Source organism: Tenrec ecaudatus, chromosome 6 (assembly GCF_050624435.1).
Source record: "Tenrec ecaudatus isolate mTenEca1 chromosome 6, mTenEca1.hap1, whole genome shotgun sequence".
NCBI lineage: Eukaryota > Metazoa > Chordata > Mammalia > Afrosoricida > Tenrecidae > Tenrec > Tenrec ecaudatus.
This window is the reverse complement of record NC_134535.1, coordinates 171,169,714-171,191,529: the sequence shown is the minus strand read 5'-3', so window position 1 is coordinate 171,191,529 and position 21,816 is coordinate 171,169,714. Positions and strand designations below refer to the sequence as shown.

At 51.5% G+C, this 21,816-nt stretch overlaps 1 protein-coding gene across 19 annotated transcripts in view; it reads right to left on the bottom strand.

Moving 5' to 3' along the window:
* The window catches only part of KIAA1217 (KIAA1217 ortholog), a 944,408-nt gene that overhangs the window by 203,250 nt on the left and 719,342 nt on the right, over window positions 1-21,816 (bottom strand). Inside the window, exon 2 of one of the 19 annotated variants that reach the window (XM_075552498.1) lies at window positions 7,121-7,235. The exons of the other annotated variants lie outside the window; for them this stretch is intronic. The gene's annotated coding sequence lies outside the window, so the exon portion shown is untranslated. The remainder of the gene's footprint in view (window positions 1-7,120; window positions 7,236-21,816) is intronic. 19 annotated transcript variants of the gene reach the window in all.

Sequence of the window (21,816 nt, the reverse complement as noted above, 5' to 3'; positions counted from 1 at the left end):
TCGCCATGTAATACTCTGCTTCCATCATGCAATTATTCGTCCATACTGCGCTTTCCTCTTTACCGAAGGGGTTAAAAATAAACAACAGCCCATGAAGAAGTCCTGCTGCTTTGCCTTTTGGCTGACTCGGGGGCGCGTCCCTTTAAGTTCCTTTGAGGCCGGCCAAAAATCCGCCAACACAACCAACTTCGTTCCGAATATAGAACAAGGAAAACATCACATGTGTGGGGAAATGGGACGCTAACTTCAATGTTCACGCCAGTCATGCAACTCTAGGTGGTAATGTGCGCCCTCCTCTTACCAGTTTCACCTTGTGGGTGTTCGTCGATCCACCTTAAGGGCCATGCCTCTTTCTCACAAATGGCCTTGATGGATTCACTCATTCAATCAGCGATCTGCTCATTCATTCTGTCTCTCTCAGAGAGGTATACGCATCATCAACTCGCAGTTGAACTGGCGTTGGCTCCCCCAGTCCTTCCGGGAAGATTCCAGGGCCTGGCGGCAGATGCCTTTACGATCCCGAGAGCCAGGCACTGCACTTTAAAAGGCTTCGGCATAAAGGGTGTCTGTGTGAGGCTTGCTGTTATTACAGTGATGAAAGGAAAGGGCCTGCTTGCGGGCTTTGAAATTTCAAGTAAAATACAAGCGGAATAACACCCGGAGCTAACTAAGCACTTTGAAAGGCCTCCGAACAAAAGGCACCATTAAGCCCATCCCTGCAGCCGGGCTTCAGTTCTTCCTGCACAGGCTGTGGGGCCCGCAGGCCCAGGGGGGCAGGCCACCCCTCAAGCTCTGCAGCATTGTGAAACCCAAGGGAGAAGCAGGTATGCGGGGAGCCATGGCCCCTGTCCTCAGCGAGCAGCTGTCCCTAACACACTGCCCGTTAGAAGGAGAAGGCGGCTGGGTGAGGGTAGACTGGAGGTGTCCCAGGCCTCCAAGACCTTGAAGGCTTGTGGCTAGACACTCACCATGCATTCTGACTTGTTAACTTTCAAACTGCACCGGTTTCCGGACTCATCTTGTTAAGCTGCAGCTGGTCTTTTCCCCCCAGTCTTCCTCCAGGAGGACAGGGCGGGTAAACAGGGCAGGAGGGGGCACGAGAAGGTACCCCATCCATCACCTCATTCTCCGCAGTGCAGACTCCAAGCCTGCCACCCGCCTTCAGGGTGACCTTACAAGAAGCCACTCTGCACCTCCAATGCCCACACTTCTTTAACATGGGTGCAGCCGGAATCAGTATGAGATGGATATCCTTGAGAAGTCCTTGGAAACACACACACACACACACACACACACACACACACACACACACTAGCAATTTGTAAACTGTAAGTAACGCTAAGCCGTTACCTACCCTGACCAGGACCAGTTGCTAAGGAGCTGACAGACCGTGACCCACGGTGGTCCAGCGTGTGTCAGATTAGCTATGTGTTCCAGCGGGCCTCCAGGGGCGGGCTTTTCAGAAGTCGATCGCCCAACCTTTTTTTCTGAGGTGCCTCTGGGTGGACTGGAACCGCCACCCTTGGTTAGCAGCCGAACACATGAACTATTTGCATCCCTTGTACAGTTCTCACCCATCTGGGGGCAGGATCCTCCTCATGCGGGTGGTTCAAGAGGACACCTGTACCTCCTACACACAGAAGGTCCCGGGGCTGATGGAACCCTATGTGAGCAGGGAGACTCACAACTAACCCCTTACAACACCTGCAATGCCTTGCGAGGTCAAGGAATGGTGGCTCCCGATGTGACCATGAAGACGTGGGCATCGGCAGAGACCCTGAAATTTACCAACCCTTTCTGTTTTCAACCTTAGCCTTCACTTTACTCCTTGCAGCAGTTACATAATCTCCTGTCAGCTTGAGAAGGGGTGGTGTCTAGCCTGTCCATCAGGTCACAGCTTGGTGACCTCAATTGCAGGCACCACGGAGTTAAATAGCCCACTGGGGGCCAGATACACAGACTCTCTCTGCTTCATCTTTCCTACTGACAAGACAAGTGGAGCTAAGCTGATGGACTAATACCGGGTCTATGGACTTGATCTGGACTGGGATGTTCTCATAACGGACAATTTCTGTGTGCTGAGTGTCTCTGGATTTGTTTCTCTAGTCAACTCTAACACACTCCACCAAAAAACACCACTGGCATTGTAACCTGTTTATACAGGCGAATCGTCATTCGAGAAAATCCCCAGCCACCGGGAGACTGATTGGCAGGTAGGAGGGAAGCAAAGAGCAACCATGCTGAGATGCCCGGTTGTTGGTTTCATATCAAACCAAACCCATGCCATCATGCCGATTCCAACTCATAGCGACTCTGTAGGACTGGGCAGGGCTGCCCCACATGGGTCTCCGAGACTGTAACTCTTGACAGGAGCAGGAAGCCTCGCCTTTCTTCCATGAAGCAGCTGGTGGGTTTCAGTCTGGCAGCAAAACCCGTGACCACTACGCCACCAGCGCTCCTGTCTTAGGTCACACGTATAAACAGTGGGAATGGGCCAAATCTGCACAGCATTGGTTTGTGATGGGGAAAGCCCCACACCACGAAGTGAAAGGTGTGTTCTGAAAGCAGAAGGGTAGGGAAGCTTGCTGTGCCATCTTTTTTCCTCTCTGCATTTCTATTTTAGTGACCGGTCCCATGCAAGACATCACAACACCGCCCCCACTCTGCACGGATTGCAGAAATGTGAAAATGATGAACAATTCCTGGGGTGTGTGCGTGTGTGCATTTACAGGTAAACAGACCACCAGAATTGGGATGGTCCAGCATACGTAGGGGTAGGAGTCCCCAGATGGGACAGGAGGTCAGTATGCACAGTGCCTAATATGAAGGTTGGAAATCCATGCCCACCCAGAGGCACCGCAGATGAAAGGCCTGCCAATCTATCTCTCTGAAGAACAGGTCGGTGAGAAGCGGAGGGCGTTCCATATTCACTCAGAGGGCGTGGCCGCGATTCTCTTCTTATGCCTGGCGTCCCGTCCACTTTTCCTATGAGGTCCGTTTGGGGGGGGGGGGGCGGGCTTCTTCATTGGAGCTCATTACCCTCCAGAGGGATGAAGCCCAAATTGGGGAAGGGAAGGTGATGAGGTTAAGAGGTCATGGAAGCCAGCGGGGGGGGGGGGGGGAGGGACAGGGGAGCCAGGCTCATGGGACATTCCGGAGCACAGCAGGTTCCCGGCTATGCGGCCGAGCACCAGACTATAGACGCATGCAGGCGGCACAGAGACCCGGCTGAGCGGGCACAGGAAGGGCATGGGCGGCTCTGCAGAGCAGGTGCAGGTGGCACCGCCACTCAAGGCCTGGCTAAAGCGCCGGCTCCTTCAAGTTTTAGCGTCTGTATTGGCCTCTTACAAAAGAAAACTTATTGGAAATGGACTTGAGGGTCAGTCGGCCAGGAGTCAAATCCCAACTCCACCCCCTTGCTAGCTGTGTGCCTTAAACAAGTGGCCTGGCTGGTCTGGGCCTCCATTTCTGCATGTACTTGACATGGAGAAGCAGAAGAAGTTACAAAGCACGTGGGAAGCCCTTAGAAAGGGCAGGTGGTTGCAAAATGCGTATTCGTGGATTTCTTTCTACCGCTACTATTCTCAGGCTATGGGCCAGCAAAACCAGCTGGACCCAAGACCAGATGCCCTGGACGTGAACTAAACAGGAGTTACATGCCTGGGATTGGTTACAGTGGTTCTCAGCCTTCCTCATGCCAGGGCCCTTTCAGACAGGTCCTTGTGTGGTGGTGACCCCCCCAACCATAACATTATGTTCGTTGCTATTTCATCACTGTCATTTTGTTACTGTGATTAATCAGGCGACCCGGTAAAAAGGTCGTTCGACTCCCAAAGGGGTCGAGACCCACAGGTTGAGAACCACTGGGTTGGAACCATGCTGTTTTCTGTTTCACGTCCTGATGGGGTCTCCCGTTAGAGCTCCACCCCCACCCCTACCTGTTCAAATGATCATGCAAGGACTTCCGCTTTGCCGTTGTGTTGCCGAGGATTCCATCGACCAGTCTGTGGCGCGGAAATTAAATGCTTCGAAGCAAACATGCAATTAGTGTTCACCTCAATATCAACTCTCACAAATCAAACAAGGCCCACCGCGTCTGAGAACGCTGTACGCCGGGGCCGTGGGTTGGCTGGAACTGGGGCTCAGAGTCAGTGGGGGAAAGCGCAGGTGGGCTGGCTTAGTGGCCGACAGTGGTTAGAAGCCACACACAGCTACGTGGGAGGTGTGCAGTGCAGGGCCACTCAACGCAGACCAAGAACGGAGGAGGGTACTAACTCGCTGAGATGATTCGATTTTCATCAAGTACCTCTGAATGTCAAGTTCTGCCTGGAGAGAGGCCAGCATGCACTGCAAAGCCTGTGGGTCGGGAAGGAGAGAAACAGGAAAGAAACACAGAAGAGAGAGTGTGTGAAAACATGAAGAGACCAGGAACGGGCGACCCCCACGGACAACCCGTTCATGATGCAAATGTAGCAGTTCCTCCTCCGCCCACAAAGAAGGGGGACAAGGGTGGAAGTTCCTCCCATCCTCTTCTCTTGCACAGAGGTGGTGACCATGAGCTCTGACATCTGTGAGATTTCCCTAGGATAGCCTGCCCCTGCCCCGTCCGAATGAAATGCCTCCCGGAGTCAGAACTGCGCTTGGTGGGGAGGCCTCATCCCGCCACCTGGATTGGCACCAGCCGAGTGAATGCTGCATTCTACTCGACAGACAAGACGTGCGAATGGTCTGCGCCCGTGCTTTCCCAGCGGGATGGATGGCAGACTTCTTCCTGATTAGACCGCAGGCAGGTGAGTCCAATGAAAGGGCGGCCCTCATAAATCAAAGCACAGCTTCTGATTGAGGAGCCTGGCTGCTGGGGAGCCTGTCTTCACTGGACTGCACTAACTGCCATACGCCGGGTCTTTTGGATTCCATGAACTAATTTGTAGGAAGCATTTTTTTAAAATCCATGGTAAAAAACCGGTCTTCTTCAAAGTGAGTATTTCTATAACCCGAGTACAAGGAGACTGACTTACTCTTGCAACCAAAATTAGCCAATGAGATGCCTTAGCATGGAAGCCGACTTTCTATCCTGCCGCGTGTGCACACTGATCTACCCATATGGGAGCTTCTGAACACTCAGAGTTGAGCTGCAATCTCCTATGGGCAAGATGACCATCTCACACTGCTACAGATTGAACCATCTCCCCTCAAGATCTGTAACAAAAGAGACCTTGTATGTATGGTGGTGTGGTGGATTACCCACTGAACGTGTTAACCATGGGGTCAGTGCTTTAAACCCGCCAGCCATTCCACGGGAGAAAGATGAGGCTGTCTGCTCCTGTAAAGAGTCAAAGTTTCAGAACCCAAAGGGGCTGTTCTACCCATCCTACACGGTCACGATACGGTTGGAAATTGATGCAGTGACAGTGGGTTGGTTTTAGGGGCTACCTGTGGGCATGTTCGGAAATAGGGGTTTTCTTTTTGTTACATTAAGGTGGCCACAGAAGAGTATAGTATGTCCTTGAGCATCAGCCGGCCCACCTATAAACCAAGGCACCTAATTCATTTTACCACAAAAACTGGGAAAACTTACTGACTCGAGTACAAACCGAGGGTGGGAAATGCAGCAGTTACTGGTAATTTCAAAATAAAAATAGATACCAATACAATTACATTAATTGAAGCATCAGTAGGTTAAATGTTTTTGAATATTTTTTCAAATAAAAACAGTAAACTAGCTGTACTAAAAGGAAAGAGGGTCAACAAAACAACATGGTGTCAACAGTAACTATGCACACTGTGTTACTGCATGCGCTGCCTTACCGCACGTACACAACACAGCTTGTACAGTTTGAGGCCCAATGCAGGCCGATGGCATTCCAGAATGCGATGACATGACTGTGCGCACAGAGCAGCCTGTGTTAGGACTCATCAGATACACGCTGCACTGTGTTACTGCATGCGCTGCGTTACTGCAGATGCAGCGTTACCGCCTAAGTATGGGAAGTGCCAACGCAGCACATGCAGTAACACAGCGCGTACACGACACAGCGAGTGTATGATGAGCCCTGACACAGGCTGCTCTGTGCAAGCATAGTCGACGCTGGTCCAGATAGGGGTTAAGAAGAAAATTAAAGTACTGTAAAAAAAGGTACTGTATATCCAAGACCAGAGGTATACCGGTACTTATATTCAGCGACGTGGCAGGAGCAAGGGGCGTGACCCAGCACAGGTAAGACCATGTCGCCGCCCTGGAGAAGAGCGGGGGAAGAAGAGCAGATGAAGACACCCATCTGACAGGGATGCGGGGCGCCGGGTACCAGTGCACAGCAGCGGGCAGGTTCTTGCCCCGTGCAGCACGGACAACACAGAGGCTGCCGGTGTGCAGGAGAGAAGAAGAGCTGTGATACCATCGGACCACCCACAGAGGCTGCAGGCGCCCACAGAAGAGCGGGAGAGACCGGAGAACACCCGCACTGCACTGGAGAACAGGTAAGTGGGGGCCCTCACACGAGTATAAGCCGAAGGGAGCTTCTTCAGCATAAAGCGTGCTGAAAAACTCAGCTTATACACGAGTATATACATACGGTAATCATATTTTAGTTGTAGCAAGAACAGAAGTGACACAAAGACAACATGCGGGGGGGGGGGGGGGGGAGGTATGAGCAGAGGCCAAGGAGCCTGGAGGAATACTAGCAATTTCCAGGAACCAAGGGAGTGGGCCGCAGAAGAAATCATCCAACCAGATGCGACCCTGATTTGGACTTCAGCTTCCAGAAATGAAACAAATTTCAGTTCTTTAAAGTTACCTGCCTATAGTATTTCTATTACAGCAACAATGGCAAGCCATCACACACACACACACACACACACACACGTTTCCTCTCCACCCCCACCCCTTTTATTGCACGTGTCAAATGTATACACGAAGAAACGATGATTTGAGTAGAGATGGCGTACAGCAACGTCCCAAAGACAGCAGACAGGCAACCAGGCCAGAGTGTAACTAAGACGTTCTGCCCAGAATGCCCTTACGAGGTAATGGAGTGTAACTAAGACGTTCTGCCCAGAATGCCCTTACGAGGTACTGGAGAAAGGCTCTACTGAGCCTGTGGGGACTATTAGCCGCGCTCACCTCACAAAAGCCCCTTTCTGGGTGACTATAGTCTCGCTGGAAAGGTGACGGCTGCCGTAGGGACCTCGGCGAGTTCTCCAAAGTTTACGGGCTCCATCAGCTATGAAAGCAGTATCTGGGGGGAAGACCACAAATAATACAACCCTGTAGGTGCTTGGGAAATAAAACTGCCGGATAAAAATGGATGACAGGTGTGAAGAGATGCTGTGGACCGGCGAGGGGAGAGCGTGGAGTAGAAAATCAATAAGAATTTCCATTGCAAGGAGTGGTTAGTCTGGGTAGTCTAGAGAATCAAATTCATAGAGACACTCATGTGTGTATAAGAAAGAGTTTTATATTCAAGAGCAATTGAACATTGAGAAAACATCCCAGCCCAGGCCAGATCAAGTCCATAAATCTGATATTAGCTCATCTGTCTGAGACCAGTCTGTAAATTCTTCTTTAGACTCACACAACGCATGCAATGACGCTGAATGCAGGGAGATCACAGGCCAGTGGGTGGAGAGCCTTGTGGATGCAGTGGCAGTGGAAGCAGCTCAGCCCTGGTGTGGGTCTCCATGTGGCTCCTCCAGCTCCAAGCCTCTGGCTGCCATCAGCATAGCTCCACGTGGCTTGTGGACAGGAAAGCCTCGCAGGGAGTGAGTGTGTGACAAGCCTTCAGCGAGCTATGTATCTCCATGGCGCCTTCAAATGAGGTCATCAAGCTGTGACCCGATCGACAGCCTAAACTCCACCCCGTCACTCTTAATCCTCTCAAATTGACAACAGATGATGTAACTGCCACAGGGAGAGAACCCCAAACAACACCCACTCAAACAACACCCACTGCCTCCTCGTCAATTCTGATTCACTGCGACACTCCAGAGGGCTGCACAGAGGAGCATCTCCATGGTGGTGGTGGTTAGATGCCGTAGAGGGCACGCCGGCTCCTAGAGAGCTCAGGAGCAGCAGAACGCAGCACTGCCTGCGTTGGCACCGCCCTCACCCTTTGAACCCCCAATAATGCAGCCACCACGTCATTCCACCCCGAAACCATCTTCCATTTTCGCCAACCCTCTATGCCAGTGGTTCTCAACCTTCCTAATGCCACGACCCTGTAATAGAGTTCCTCATCTTGGGGTAACCCCCAACCATAACATTACTGTTACTGCTACTTCATCGTTGTGCTTCTGTGATGAATCGTCATGTGAATATCTGATAGGTAGGATGTATTTTCCTTGGTACAAATGGAACATCATGAAAGCATAGTGATTCACCCCCCAAAAGTATGTCATTCTATATTGTGAAATATTTATGTCTAATGACAAATCAATGAAATTTTGTCTTGAAGCATGGTGTAGCTTGGGTCTTCATGCTGGGTGCGCGTATGTAGACATATCTGTATGTGGGCAGACCTGCCTGGAGACAGAGAGAGGAATGGTGTCTTGGTTCCTAAGACCATCCGAAATAGGTGCTTTCTGATGGTCTTAGGCAACCCCTGTGAAGGGGTCACGACCCACAGGTTGAGAATCGCTGCTCTATAATTTACCATGCACGATGCCTTTTTTCAGAGACTGGTCTGCCTGATAAGAAGTCCAAAGTACGTGACCTTGCCATCCCAGTTTCTAAGAATCTTCTGGCTGTTCTTTCTAGATGGATTTATTTGTTCCTGGGTAGTTCCTGGTACTCTCTGCATCGATTCCTGAGTTTTTCTTTCATTCTGTACAATGTTCACATGCACATGGCAACAAAGCAAACCCCTCACGGCCACGGAGTCAGTTCTGCCTCATAGCAACCCGACAGGATGGGGAAGAACTGCCCCCTGTCGGGTTTTGTGACAGTAAATTTTGATGGGAGTATAAAACCTCTTGTCTCCCACAGATGGGATGGTAGCTTCGAACTGCTGAACTTGAGGTTAGTAGCCCAATGCATAACCACTCTGTTCACTTGGGTCAGAGGGACCTGAGTCCTCGAGGCGACATCCGTGTCCTGAAACCCTTTAAAGAGGTCTGGTGTCGCATAGCTGCCCGCTGCACTGCCTCGTTCGATCTCTTGGCCGCTGTTCCGTGAGCCTGCATTGTGATCCAAGTCCATGAGCTCCTCGACACCCCAGGGCGAGGAACACCCACGTCCTCGCCACCGGGCCAATGGAAAACAGCACGGTCAAGACGAGGAGGGGTCAAAGTTGTCCAGGAAACATTTCAGGAAGCAGAGGTAAAATGAGATACAAGGGACACAACCCTGCACGGAGACGAGGCAAGAATGGAGGGATGGGGGTGACCACAACACTGACAAGGGGAGCTGAAAGGGGGGTTGCTCTCTCTGGAACACCTCCTCTGATCAGAGGAGCCTGCGGCAAGGGAAATCACACATCAGGGCAATCAATCCCAAACCAAACCCATCCCAACGCTGCTTGAGTCGGTTCTGACCCACAGCCATCCGAGAGGAAAGAGGAGGGTGGGAAACTTCGCTACATCCTTGTGTCCGGCAGACACCAGCTGTCAGCAAAGGAAGGGGTGGGGCAAAAGGAACAAATGAGTGGCCAGCGGCATCAAGCTCTGTGGTGGGCCACACCCAGCTCCTAGGGTTGCACCCTCTCCGGCCCGGCAGAGACGCCCAGGAGGCCGAGGGGTTGGATGAGTTATTTTGTCCCAGAGGAGCCAGCAAACAGGCAGGGAGCAGACTCAAGGACTTGGGACAGGTTGAGGGGTGGGCGAACTTCAGTCTCCACAGTCAAAGATGAGCTTCTCGGGATAACGACGCCATGGTCAGTGGCCAGCGAGCCAGCCCTGACTCAGGCACCCTATGTGTGTGGTCCAGTCCTGCGCCGTCTTCCTCACTCTAGGTATGTTTGGGTCTGCTGTTGGGGTTACTGAGCTAATCCACTTCACTGAAGCTTGACCTCTTTTGGGGGGAAGGTGCGGGGCTATACTTTACTGTGGAGTTTCCAGGGTGTAGCGATGAAGCCCTCAGTGTGGTGGTCTGAACTCGCTGCTCCAGGGAGAGAGTTGTGAGCATCTGCCTCCATCAAGGGAAACTCTGCTCTGTCCTATCTGGTGGCTGAGTCAGCATCGACTCAAGACCAAGAGTTTTCCACTGTATATGAAGTCCCCGTACATCGGGGGAGCCCCAAAAGGCCCATGCCAGAGACTGGGCATTACACAACTAAGCTTACAGGAGAGCTTGCCTCATCTTAGCAGACTCAATCAATCTATGTGGGAAACGTTGCGGGTCCTCATGGGCTCTGAGCCTTCCCAGAGAAAATAGAGACAACAATGGCTGCTGTTAGGCTTCTCACTCTCTGCAGCTAAACCAACCCTGGAACTTAGAAGGTTGATTTTTTTTTCAATTGGATGAAAACATAGGGATTTATTAAAAAAACAAAAAAAACACCAAAAAACGAAGAGTAGGGAGTGAGGTGGGCAGGGAGGGGGCCCTGGAAGTGATCACAATCATCCTGTAGTTCATGCACTAAACGAGGCCACCTCAAGGACGAAGGGCTTGGTAGTGACATCATCTGGTGTCAACTTGAGACAATTAAGGGCGCAGCTTGATGACCTCATTTGGAGGTTCGACAGAGATAAACAGCTCACTGGAGACCAGACCCACACTTTCTCTGCTTCCTCTTCCTGCTGACAAGCCGCATGGAGCTACACTGATGGAGCTAGATGCCTGAAGCTAGAGGAGCCACGTGGAGACCCACGCCAGTGCTGAGTTGCTTCCGCCGCCACTTGATCCACATGACCTTCCACCCACTGGCCTGTGAGCTTCCTGCATTCAGTGTCATTGCATGTGCTGCATGAGTCTGAAGAGGAATTTATAGACTGGGCTAATATCGGACCGAAGGACTTGAACTGAACTGGGCTAGGGTGTTTTCTTCATATACAATTACTCTTTGATATAAAGCTCTTCCTTATACACCTATGCGTCTCCCTGGATTTGTTTCTCTCTCTGGTCTACCTGGACTAACACAAAGGGGATGCCATTAGGAAAGAGCAAGAGAAGCATCATCCGAATGCAGCAGCAGATACAGTTGTCATCCCAATGGCTCTGAGTACACTCAATGGCTAGCATGAGAGGTGGCACAGTAAGAGGAGTGGCAGACGTTGCTCTTGTGAATGAATAATTCTCGAGTCTCTGAAGGCTAAGAGCACGGGAAGGAGAGGGGGTCAAACGTTTCTTTCCTAGGAGCCACGGGTCTACTGAGGGGCTGAGCAAACCTCCTCAGGAAAAGCAGACCAGCAAGTGATTACCGAATGCACAGATATTCCAGCGAGAACCAGGCATGGGCAGCAGACAACAGCACCGATGAGGATGTGAATGGTGATACATTTTTCTTCTCCTTCGGCTGCTGCTTATGTTTCCCGCCGAAGTTTCAATCATAAAGATGATCTCTTTTTTCAAGCCATCTATATGAGACCCAGAAGGTCAATAATCACTCTAAATCTAAGAGGAGGTGATAAGGGGACAAGGACATAAGAGTTCAAGAAGAATCTTGACACAAAGTGGAAAAAAAGAGAAAGGAAAAAGGCTAACTTTCACTGAATAGTTTGTGTATCATTGCCATCGAGTGGATGCCAGCTCATAGCGACCCTACAGGGACAGGACAGAACTGCCCCAGGGAATTCCCAAGACTGCCACTCTTTATGGGAGTAGACAGCCCTGCCTTTACTCCTGCGGAGAAAGCGGCTGGTGGTTTTGAACTGCTGACGTTGTAGTTAGCAGCCCACCGCGTAACCACTGTGCCCGAGGCATGTAGATCAGCATACACAACTCAGTGTGGGACGAAGAATGCCAATGCCGCGGACTGGAAACCTCCCTTTAAAAGATTGCACTATCAAAATAAATAAACGACTGCTTTGGCAAATGAGCGGCAACACAACCTGAACAACTTAACAAAAAACTGGCAGAGCCAATTCATCTGTTGTGTTGTCGGCGCTTGCCTCTGATGGAAATTCTACACAACCACCCCACCGGCAAAGCTGGATAGTTCTGCGTTGACATGCAGTCAGTCACCCAATGGGCACCCTGAACACCCAACAACTAGGGCGGTGGTGGAGATAGTTTTACCTCGAGAGCTTTGAGACCCAGCAGAGCAGCCCGATGAGATCTCAATGGCTTCCCGTCCTTTCTCATGTTGAGTCTGAATCATTTGTACCACAAGAGGGCGCTCTGATCCTACCAAGCGCCAACAGCGCGCTCAGGATGGCGATTCTCAGGAAGAAAGGGCCCATCACAATCACAGGAAGAGGTAAAGCCCAGTCCATATTCCTGACTTGGGGGCAGGCTCTATCTCATCTTCCATCTCTCTCACAGAGCTCCTTGTTCAAACTCGGTTGGGCTGCCTGTGAGTAGTCTGTGACAGCAACTATGAAGGGAACCTCCAATGCACACACGCACCAGTGCCCCGAGGACGCCCTGTTTATCGGCCTCCCTAGACGACACACACTGGGGAGGGACTTCACTGATGGCCTGTTAGCGGTCTGTCCTCGACCTCCATCTTTCCCCGGAAAGAAAACACAGCAGGGATGGCTGGGGAACCCCAGGGTGCTGTTTAGGCTGAGTGCGTGCATGGCTGAAAGGCTAAAGGAGAGCTTTGCCCGTGGTGGCCGCTCCTGCTCAGTGCAGATTGCTCTGTTAAGAGGTTGCCTGCTAACTGACAGATTTCCATCAGCTGCTCCACAAGGGCAGGACGTGGCCACTGCCGGCCTTCCATAAAAAATTTAAAAAAATTTTTTTTTAAATCCCCATTGCTATTGAGCAGATTCCGACTCATAGCAACCTTATGGGGCTGAGTGGAGCTGCGCCCAGCCTTTATGTGCAGTGATGCACTGGTTAAGCGCTCAGTTGCTAACCCAAAGGCTGGCAGCTGAGCCCCCACCCCACCCCACCCCACCCCCGCCCCCAGCTGCTCTGTCAGAGAAAGAGATGGCGACTTGCTGGAGTGGCAGGCTTCGGTTCACACACGTCTAGGGTATGGTTAGGAATGTGCCTCGCTCTGCCAGTAAGGAGCCTCCCCAGATGGGCAACAAAGAAAGGGCTAAAAGTTTAATATAAGAAGAGGAGGCAGAGACCCGGGGGCCATTTTCTGAAGCCAGTGAAGAATTCCTTCCTGACACCCCCTCCGTTTTCTCCCCTACAACCGTGTGTCATTCTGGGTAGACTAAAGAAATAAATCCACCGACACTCATGTGTGTAAGAGAGAGCTTTATCAACAAGAGCAATGAAATATTCAAAAAACATCCCAGCCCAGATCAAGTCCATAAGTCTGATATTAGCCCATATGTCTGATAATAATTTATAAATTCCTCTTCAGACTCACGCAACACATGCAATCACTCTGAATGTAGGAAGATCACAGGCCAGTGGGTAGAAAGTCCTGTGGATCCAGTGGCCTTGTCAGCATCTCAGTGCTGGCAGGGGTCTCCACGTGGCTCCCCGAGCTCCGGGCAGCATTGTAGCTCCATGTGGCTTGTCAGCTGCATTGTCTCCCAGAGAGTGAGCCCATGTCCCACCTCAAGCAAGCTACTTATTTCTGTAGCGCCTGCAAATGAGGTCATCAAGCTATGAGCTGACTGACAGGCTAAACTCCATTTCTTCACTTTTAATCCTCTCAAATTGACAGCAGATTATATAACTACCACAAACAGGCACCAAGTCTAGAACAGCATCAACCTCCACCATGCTTTTCTGAATCAAAAGCATGGAACCTCTCACCACACAGTCCTGTGACCGAGCTGAGGGACCGTGGCTTGTCTTCCTTGTCCAGAAATGACGAAGGGGAAACGGCATTGTTTCCTTGCAAGAATTCCCGCCATTGGATTCCCTGCCCATGCCCTTCATGGGAATACCCCACTCATGCGTTCAGTGGAGGTTTAGATGTTGCTGGGATGCCGACAGGCTTCGGCGTAGCTTCTCGGCTGAGACCAGGAAGAAAGAACTGGCGATCTGACCCCGAGTCAGCCAATGCAGACCCTGTAGCTCTCAATGGTCTGGTGTGCACCCATCATCATCGTAGGTGCTTGGACAGGGTCCAGGCTGCGTTTCATCCTAGCGTGCCTGGTGCCACCACATGTTGGGGCCCACTCAAAGGCAGCTACAGACGTCACTGTCAAAAGCAAAGGTACAACAGCTCACGGGGCCACACAGAACTGCCCTGAGAAGCCGGGCACTGGCCTCCAGCCTAGTCCTCTTCTCACCTGAGTGTCTCTTAGGCGTTTCTCTACGCCGGTTCCCTCCTGTGCGAAATGGAGAACTGGACGCAATCTGTACCGGGGAGCGTTTGGGTCGGGGATGTTCTAGACCAGCAGTGGTTCTCAACCTGTGGGTTGCCTGCCACCCCTTTAAGGATCAGATGACCCTTTCATAGGGGTTGCCTAAGACCATCAGAAAACACATTATTTCTGATTGTCTTAGGAAATGAGACACTGCTCCTTTATCCATCTCCAGGCGGGTCCGCCCACATGCAGATACACCTACATACAAGTCCCAGGTCTGAAGACTGTCACCCATGCTACACCATGTTTCAAGACAACATTTCATTGATTTGTCATTAGAAATAAATATTTCACAATATAGAATGACATACTGTTTTGTGATGAATCACGATGCTTTAATTATGTTCAATCTGTAACTATGCAAATCCATCCTGCCTATCAGAAATTTACACGACGATTCATTACAGTAGCAAAATTACAGTGAGGGAGTAGCAACGACAATGATTTTATGGCTGGGGGCGGGGGGGTCACCACCACATGAGGAACTGTATGAAGGGGTTGCGGCCTTAGGAAGGTTGAGAACCGCTGCTCTGGACCCACATTCCTCCCCACCTCCTTGGCCACACCGGTGCTCCCTTCGAAGTACCATAATCTGAGCTGGGTCTGGAGCACAGGGTCAGGGCTTTATGTTCGGTTCATTCTTGTTCTCTCTCTCTCTCTCTCTCTCTCTCTCTCTCTCTCTCTCTCTCTCTCTCTCTCTCTCTCTCTCTGCAACAGAAGCCAGCAGGGCCTGGGCTCAGGCAGGAGATCCTGCAGGCCCTCAGTTATTCTCAGAATCAATTACTTGACTTAGCATCAGGTTTTGTACGGGGCCCATTCACCCACCGAGCCGCACACATAGCAGTAATTATCCTCCCTCTCTCAAAAGGTCACCCACGAGAGGCCAGGGGGGGAAAGGCTGGAGGAAAAGCTGGTAGCCATCAAGTGCTAAAATAAATCAACAAGGGAGTAAGTCCACGCCGCTGTTCGAAGTGAGAAGGCGCCTCCTCAACATCTGCGGAAGAGAAAGAGCTGGCAATGAAATATTCTGCTGGCACCAGGCGAGGGCTGGCTCTGCCCCCCTCGACACTGGGAACAGAAGGCCCTCGTGGCAGTTACATAATCTCCTGTCAACTTGCGAAGGGGTGAGTCTAGCCTGGCAATCAGCTTGATGACTCATTTGGAGGCACCTCGGGGATAAATAGCTTGATGGAGGCGAGACACGCTCTCTCTGCTTGACTTCCAGTGAGGCATTCCTGTTGACAAGACACATGAGCTGTGCTGATGGAGCCAGAGCCCTGGAGCTGGAGAAGCCACGTGGAGACCCACGCCAATGCTGAGATGCTTCCACCACCACTGGATCCACACGATTTCCCACCCACTGGCCTGTGATCTTCCTGCATTCAGTATCATTGCATGTGTTGCATGAGTCTGAAGAGGAATTTATAGACTGGTATCAGACACATGAGCTAATATTGGACTTACGGACTTGATCCGGAGTGGGATCTTTTCTCAATATACAATTGCTCTTTTATATAAAGCTCGTTCTTATACACATATGAATGTCTCTGGATCTGTTTCCCTAGTCAACCCAGACAAACACAACCCTTCACCGGTGGGATCTTTTCTCAATATACAATTGCTCTTTTATATAAAGCTCGTTCTTATACACATATGAATGTCTCTGGATCTGTTTCCCTAGTCAACCCAGACAAACACAACCCTTTACCGGCAACCTCAGCTCGTGAACCAATTAAGGGAGCTTTGGGTGAATGGTGGCATCCTCACCTGTGGCCGTGAGACTTGCAGTCCTGAGGCCCTGAGAGAGAGAGAGAGAGAGAGAGAGAGAGAGAGAGAGAGACACACACACACACACCCCTCTGTGCTAGTTGGCTGCTGCAGCCTCCAGTGACCCCACGCAAGCTCCTGTTTTGATCCCCGGTTCTTGCTGCCATGGAGACCTGGACCCCTGTAGCCAGGGCTCAATCGAGCGGCCAGTACTCATCAGCCAGAGTCACCCTGCGAGCCAGACAGCTCACGGCTGGCCCCTGGCCCCACATCCAGCCTCTGGCCGACTGATCTCCAGCGTCAGCCAACACTACCTTCTGGATACAAAGCGGTTCTGCAAATGTGAATAGGCTTTACCGGGAGGGAAAAAAATGCCTCTGATACAAACGTTGAGCCTCGATTGCTCTCCTTCTCGGCTAGTGGCAATTAGACGCAGCAGTAGTTCTTCCGTTCAGCAATGGACTTGGGGAAAATTACCCCAGAGGAGGGTGGGGGCCCTCATCAGTTGCTACTCTGTGTGATCCAACATTGTCAGTCCCCAACACAGGGTGGCCTTATTTACAAACGGCTTCAAAAAACCCGGCGCCATCAAAGAGCCGGTGCCTCGGAGGATAAAGTAAGCTGAAGGCAGCTTGGCAGCGTACTTTTTCAGTCCCTGGGGTGCAGCACCCACATCCTGCTCTGTGTGACGAAAGGACTGGCCCATCTAGTCAACCCCCCTCTCCTGATGGGCGCCGAGCTGGGCTACACAGTCTCCAGGGCCCATTCCCCACAAGTCGGTCCCCAGGCCTTTCTTCCAAGGCCCTTCTGGGTGGGCTCAAGCCTTCACGCTCTGGGGAGCAGGCGAGTGAGTGTGGGTGAACCACCTGTACCACCTGGGGAACCCCCACCAGTCCTAGCCACGGGCATTTCTCTGTGGAAGGGAACATCCTTTGTTCATGAAAGGAACAGAGAGTCCAACCCTTTGCCTCCAGAGGTCAGATTCGAGAACTTCCTCTCTCTCGAGCGAATGCAGCGTTGACAAAGGATAGAACCCAACTAGAACATGGACTCCTAGCAAGTCAACTCTGCACAGACTTCGCTAAATGCCCAGAAATGTCAGGGGTGAAAAGTTGAAAGCGTCGTTTCTGAGCACACACACACACACACTCGTGAAAACACAGGGACACACTCTTAGGGCCTTAGTCCATGGCACCGACACGCTGCCACAGACACTGGACATGCGCACCCAGCGGGAGCCACCGTCGACGACCGGGACCTCCTAAGACAAAGACATGTACGCGCTCAAAAGACTTCACTGACCGAGGGGGAAAGGCACCCACAGACTGGGGGTTGGAATCGGCAATGAAGGACTCCTGACTACTCTATAGAAAACAACAGCTCAACAAGACAAAACGGCGAACAGGGACGGACAGTTGGCCACAGACGACATCCGGGTGGTGCAGGAAGAGAAGGTGTGAAATCACCGGCCAACCCAAGAGAGGCGAGTCAAAACGAGGTCGAGAGGCCTCCTCCCATCAGCACTGAAAATATATATCCCTTTCTGACCCCAAGGAATGCTGTCGGAGGCGGGCGAGACGGGTGCCGGCATGGACGCTGGTGGGGGTGCTGATCCAACTGTGCAGCCACGGCGCCTCCTCCGAGCCCTGGAAACAGACCCAACCATGCTTCCACACAGTGCATGCCGTCAGGGAACAAGGGACAGAGTGCAGGGCAGATGCATGCCCACCCATGCCCATCGGGGCACAGCTCACAACAGCAGGAGGATGAAACGCCCACCAGAGCGCCCTGCTGTGAGAGGGCAGGGCGACTCCACGCACAGGAGTACTGTGCTTGGGTCAGGGATCCTGATGCTGCTGAAACACTGATATTATGGTCGGCTCTACGAATCGTCACTTAAATCACAACAGAAAGGTTTGTTGAGTATCCCCCTGGAGGCCATGTTGTTGAGTGACGCCGGGCCCACCACAGGTGGACAAGTATCGTGTGGGACTACTGTCACTTGACAAGGAGTAAGATAAAGCTGACCGGAGCCAAAGCAGCAGACTTTGATGACTACTCCTGGTGGAGGGGGAGGAGGAGGGGCAGTAAGAGTAGAGGGTCAACCCCCAAAGGAAAGACAAGATCTAACAAAAGGGAAATGGAAAAGTGGGTCAAGGGCAGGGCAAGTTAATGAGCAGGCCGATACATTGTTACAGCTGTAGAATACAAAAATGATTCTCTGGTGTGCAGACATCCCCCCACCACCACCTAATTCACAATTTTAAAAGTTTAAGAGACAGGCGGTGGGGAAGAGGCCCCTTAACAAAGATGACTGTCTCAGAACTGCTGCCCATCCTCACACGGACATGGACTTCCAGCCGGAGCTGAGTGGCAAGCACAGCTTTCAAGTGTCAGTAGGACACCAAGTGGCACCATGAGCAGACTCTTCACAAACGAATGCTGACAGTAAGTTGCTACACTCGGAGGGAAGGGACTTGAGGGATAGGTTGGGTAGATGTGGAATGTTACACCCTTGATACTTGTGGTAGTGACATAATCTGGTGTCAACTTGCAGAGGGGTGGAGTCTAGCCTGTCCATCAGGTAGCAGCTTGATGACCTCATCTGGAGGCATCAAGGAGATAAATAGCTTGCTGGAGGAGGGGCACTCACTCCCTGAGAGACATTCCTGTTGACAAGCCACATGGAGCTATGCTGATGGAGCCAGAGCCCTGGAGCTGGAGGAGCCACATGGAGACCCACACCAGCTCTGAGGAGATGTGTCCACCACCACTGGATCCACAAGACTCTCCACCCACTGGCCTGTGAGCTTCCTGCACTCGGCGTCATTGCATGGCTGCATGAGTCTGAAGAGGAGTTTACAGACTGGCACTGGACATGTGGGCTCATATAGGACTTATGGACGTGATCTGGACAGGGCTGGGATGTTTTCTTAATGTACAATTACTTTTTTATATACAGCTCTTTCCTATACACATGAGTGTCTATGAATTTGTTTCTCTAGTCTGCCCAGACTAACACCATACTCTCTTTCCAAATCGCACAGGGATAAGGTGCAAATACACAGTGCAACCAGTCTACTGAGAAGTGACTGGTGGTGGTGGTGGAGTTGGTGGGGGGGGGGGGACGCGTGAAAGCAGAACTTCTTACTCACAAGCAAATTCACCGACCTCACTCACCGACCATCTCCTTGGCTGACCTTGAACACCCAGCTGTTTTGCACATTCATGAGGGACATGTGGGGGTTATGAGAGGTGTGAAGAGGGTGACAGCGACTGTGAAGGTTAGGGTTGTGTGTCCCCTTGACCACGTGACTACATGCCCAGGAGCAGATGAACAGATACTATGCATCCCTCAAAACAAGGGCAAAACCGCAAAGCACCTCATGACATGGATGGACCGGGAGAACCTTTCTCTGAGTGAGAGGAGACCTATCATACAAGGAAGGCAAAAAAAAAAGAAAGTCAGAATTCTTTGCGGGCACTGTATGTCATGGGTAACGTGCAACAGAAGGTGCACATTTTTCATGGGAAAATTATGATGGACTCTACACATCTTCACTGAAATCACAACCCAACGTTTTAAATGAGGGACTAAACTATAACAAAGGGAACACCAAGATCGCAGCCAAGATCAAAGGGAACAGACTTCGGAGTCTGCAGGGGGGGGGGGCAGCGGGAAGGGCAAGGGATCAGAGAGCAGTGAGCTAGACAGTGGACAGGCACAAAGGACAGGAGATGGCGGTCTACAAGAAGGAGAAGAGAAATCAAGGAGCCAGGTAACAGCTACACTGTTGGTGTGGGTGTTGATGAGGCATTTAGACTGTTAAAGACAAAGTGGATGGTCCAAATTCACCATCAAGAAGACGGTGAAAGGACAGTGAGCCTGCCTGAGTTCCTGGTTCCCAGTGGCTGGGCAGTGACGTCATTTGGCAGGTTGTGGAATGATGTACTTGGGCAAATTGTGCAACTATGTCGTCATCCACCTTGTTGCGATCGGATCTTCTCCTGCTCTGCGGAACCTACCTGTGTTGTCAGGTGAGAGGCGGCTATACTGCGCTGAAGGAGGGCTTATTCTCAAAGACTCCTGGCGGTAGAAACAGTTCGCACATGCAGCTGCTAACCAAAAGCTTGGAGATTGGAGTCCACCCAGAGGCAGCTGGGAAGGAAAGTCTAGTGATCAACTTGTCCCTGAACTAACCATTGAAAGCCCTGTGTCACACTGTCCTTTGCCACCACACGGAAGGTCAACATGGATGGAGGTAGCTCTAAGACAACTGACAACCTCAACTATGTTGGAGCAACTTTTGTCTTTTCATGGCTGTTGATGCTGGGGCCACCCACTAAGTTGTCCCATCTCCCATCCTTTAGAACAGTGGTTCCCAACCTTCCTAATGTTGCGACCCTTTAATACAGTTCCTCCTGTTGTGGCGAACCCCCCCAACCATCAAATTATTTTTGTTGCTACTTCATCACTGTCATTTTGCTACTGTGATGAATCGTCATGTAAAAATCGGATAGGCAGGATGTATTTTCATTGTTACAATGGAACATAATTGAAGCATAGTGATTCATCACAAAACAATATGTAGTTATATATCGTGAAATAGTCATGTGTTTTCTGATGGTCTTAGGCAACTCCTGTGAAAGGGATGTTCCATCCTCAAAGGGGTCTCGACCTACAGATTGAGAACCGCTGTGTTAGAATTATGGATTGGGTTGATGTCGTATGGAATGTTGGCACCATGTGGGGTGAAGTGGTGTCCCTGTCCAAACTTTGAGGGTGCAGAAGGAGGTGATGGAAGGGAGGACCAGCAGTCAGGGCGCAGACCACTACTACTTCGTTGGGATGAACGCTCCCAATTGGTCCGAATATATCCTGCCCAGAACACATCATCTTCTACCTAGAAGCCTGCCACGAGTTTGAGGCGAACGCTCTAGGACTCGTGGGGAACGCTCAGCAGATGGACCCCGGGAGAGCCCCGCTCTTCCCCTCCCCGTCTCCGGTGTTAGCTGCCCCTGGCCCGTGAGCCCGTGCACACACAGTGGAGCCATGCCACCTAGGCCTGCCCCACTGCTGCAAGCGGCTGTGGGCTGGGGCACTTGCGAGCACCGAGTTTTCCATGTGCTGCTTTGGGGGGAATTAGCAGCCTTTCTTCTTGGCTTGTCCTAGCCTGGAAGTTCTCCCGGAACCCGGTCGATATTACACAGCAAGAGCAGCTCCCCTCCCCTGACTGAGGGTGACAGGGCGGGACTCGGCACTAGGTACAAAGGCCAGGAATCGAACCTGGGTCTCCTGCAGGGAAGGTGAGGATTTCACCACGGAGCCTCTGCCAGGCCCTCCCCATCCACACTCCTGCTCCTTCAGTTTGCATTCCCAGGATGAAGCTGAGCAGTCCTCTCCTAACATTCTGGTTAATGGCACATGCAGCCTCTGTTTGCCTCTGAGCGGGGGACGTCTGGCATGAGTCCTCGCTCCTGTTGACCTCCTAGCCCCTCTCAGGGTTTACCAAGTGACCACCACGACCTCCAGCCTCCGTTGCGGAGCTAACAAATCTCACTTGTGGAACATCAGCTGAAGTGCTGCGTTGGAAACAGTAACTCGCTCTCTCAGAGCAAGACTGCATGGCACGAGCGGCCTTGACTCTAGGCCATCTGTTTCCTCACGTGGGC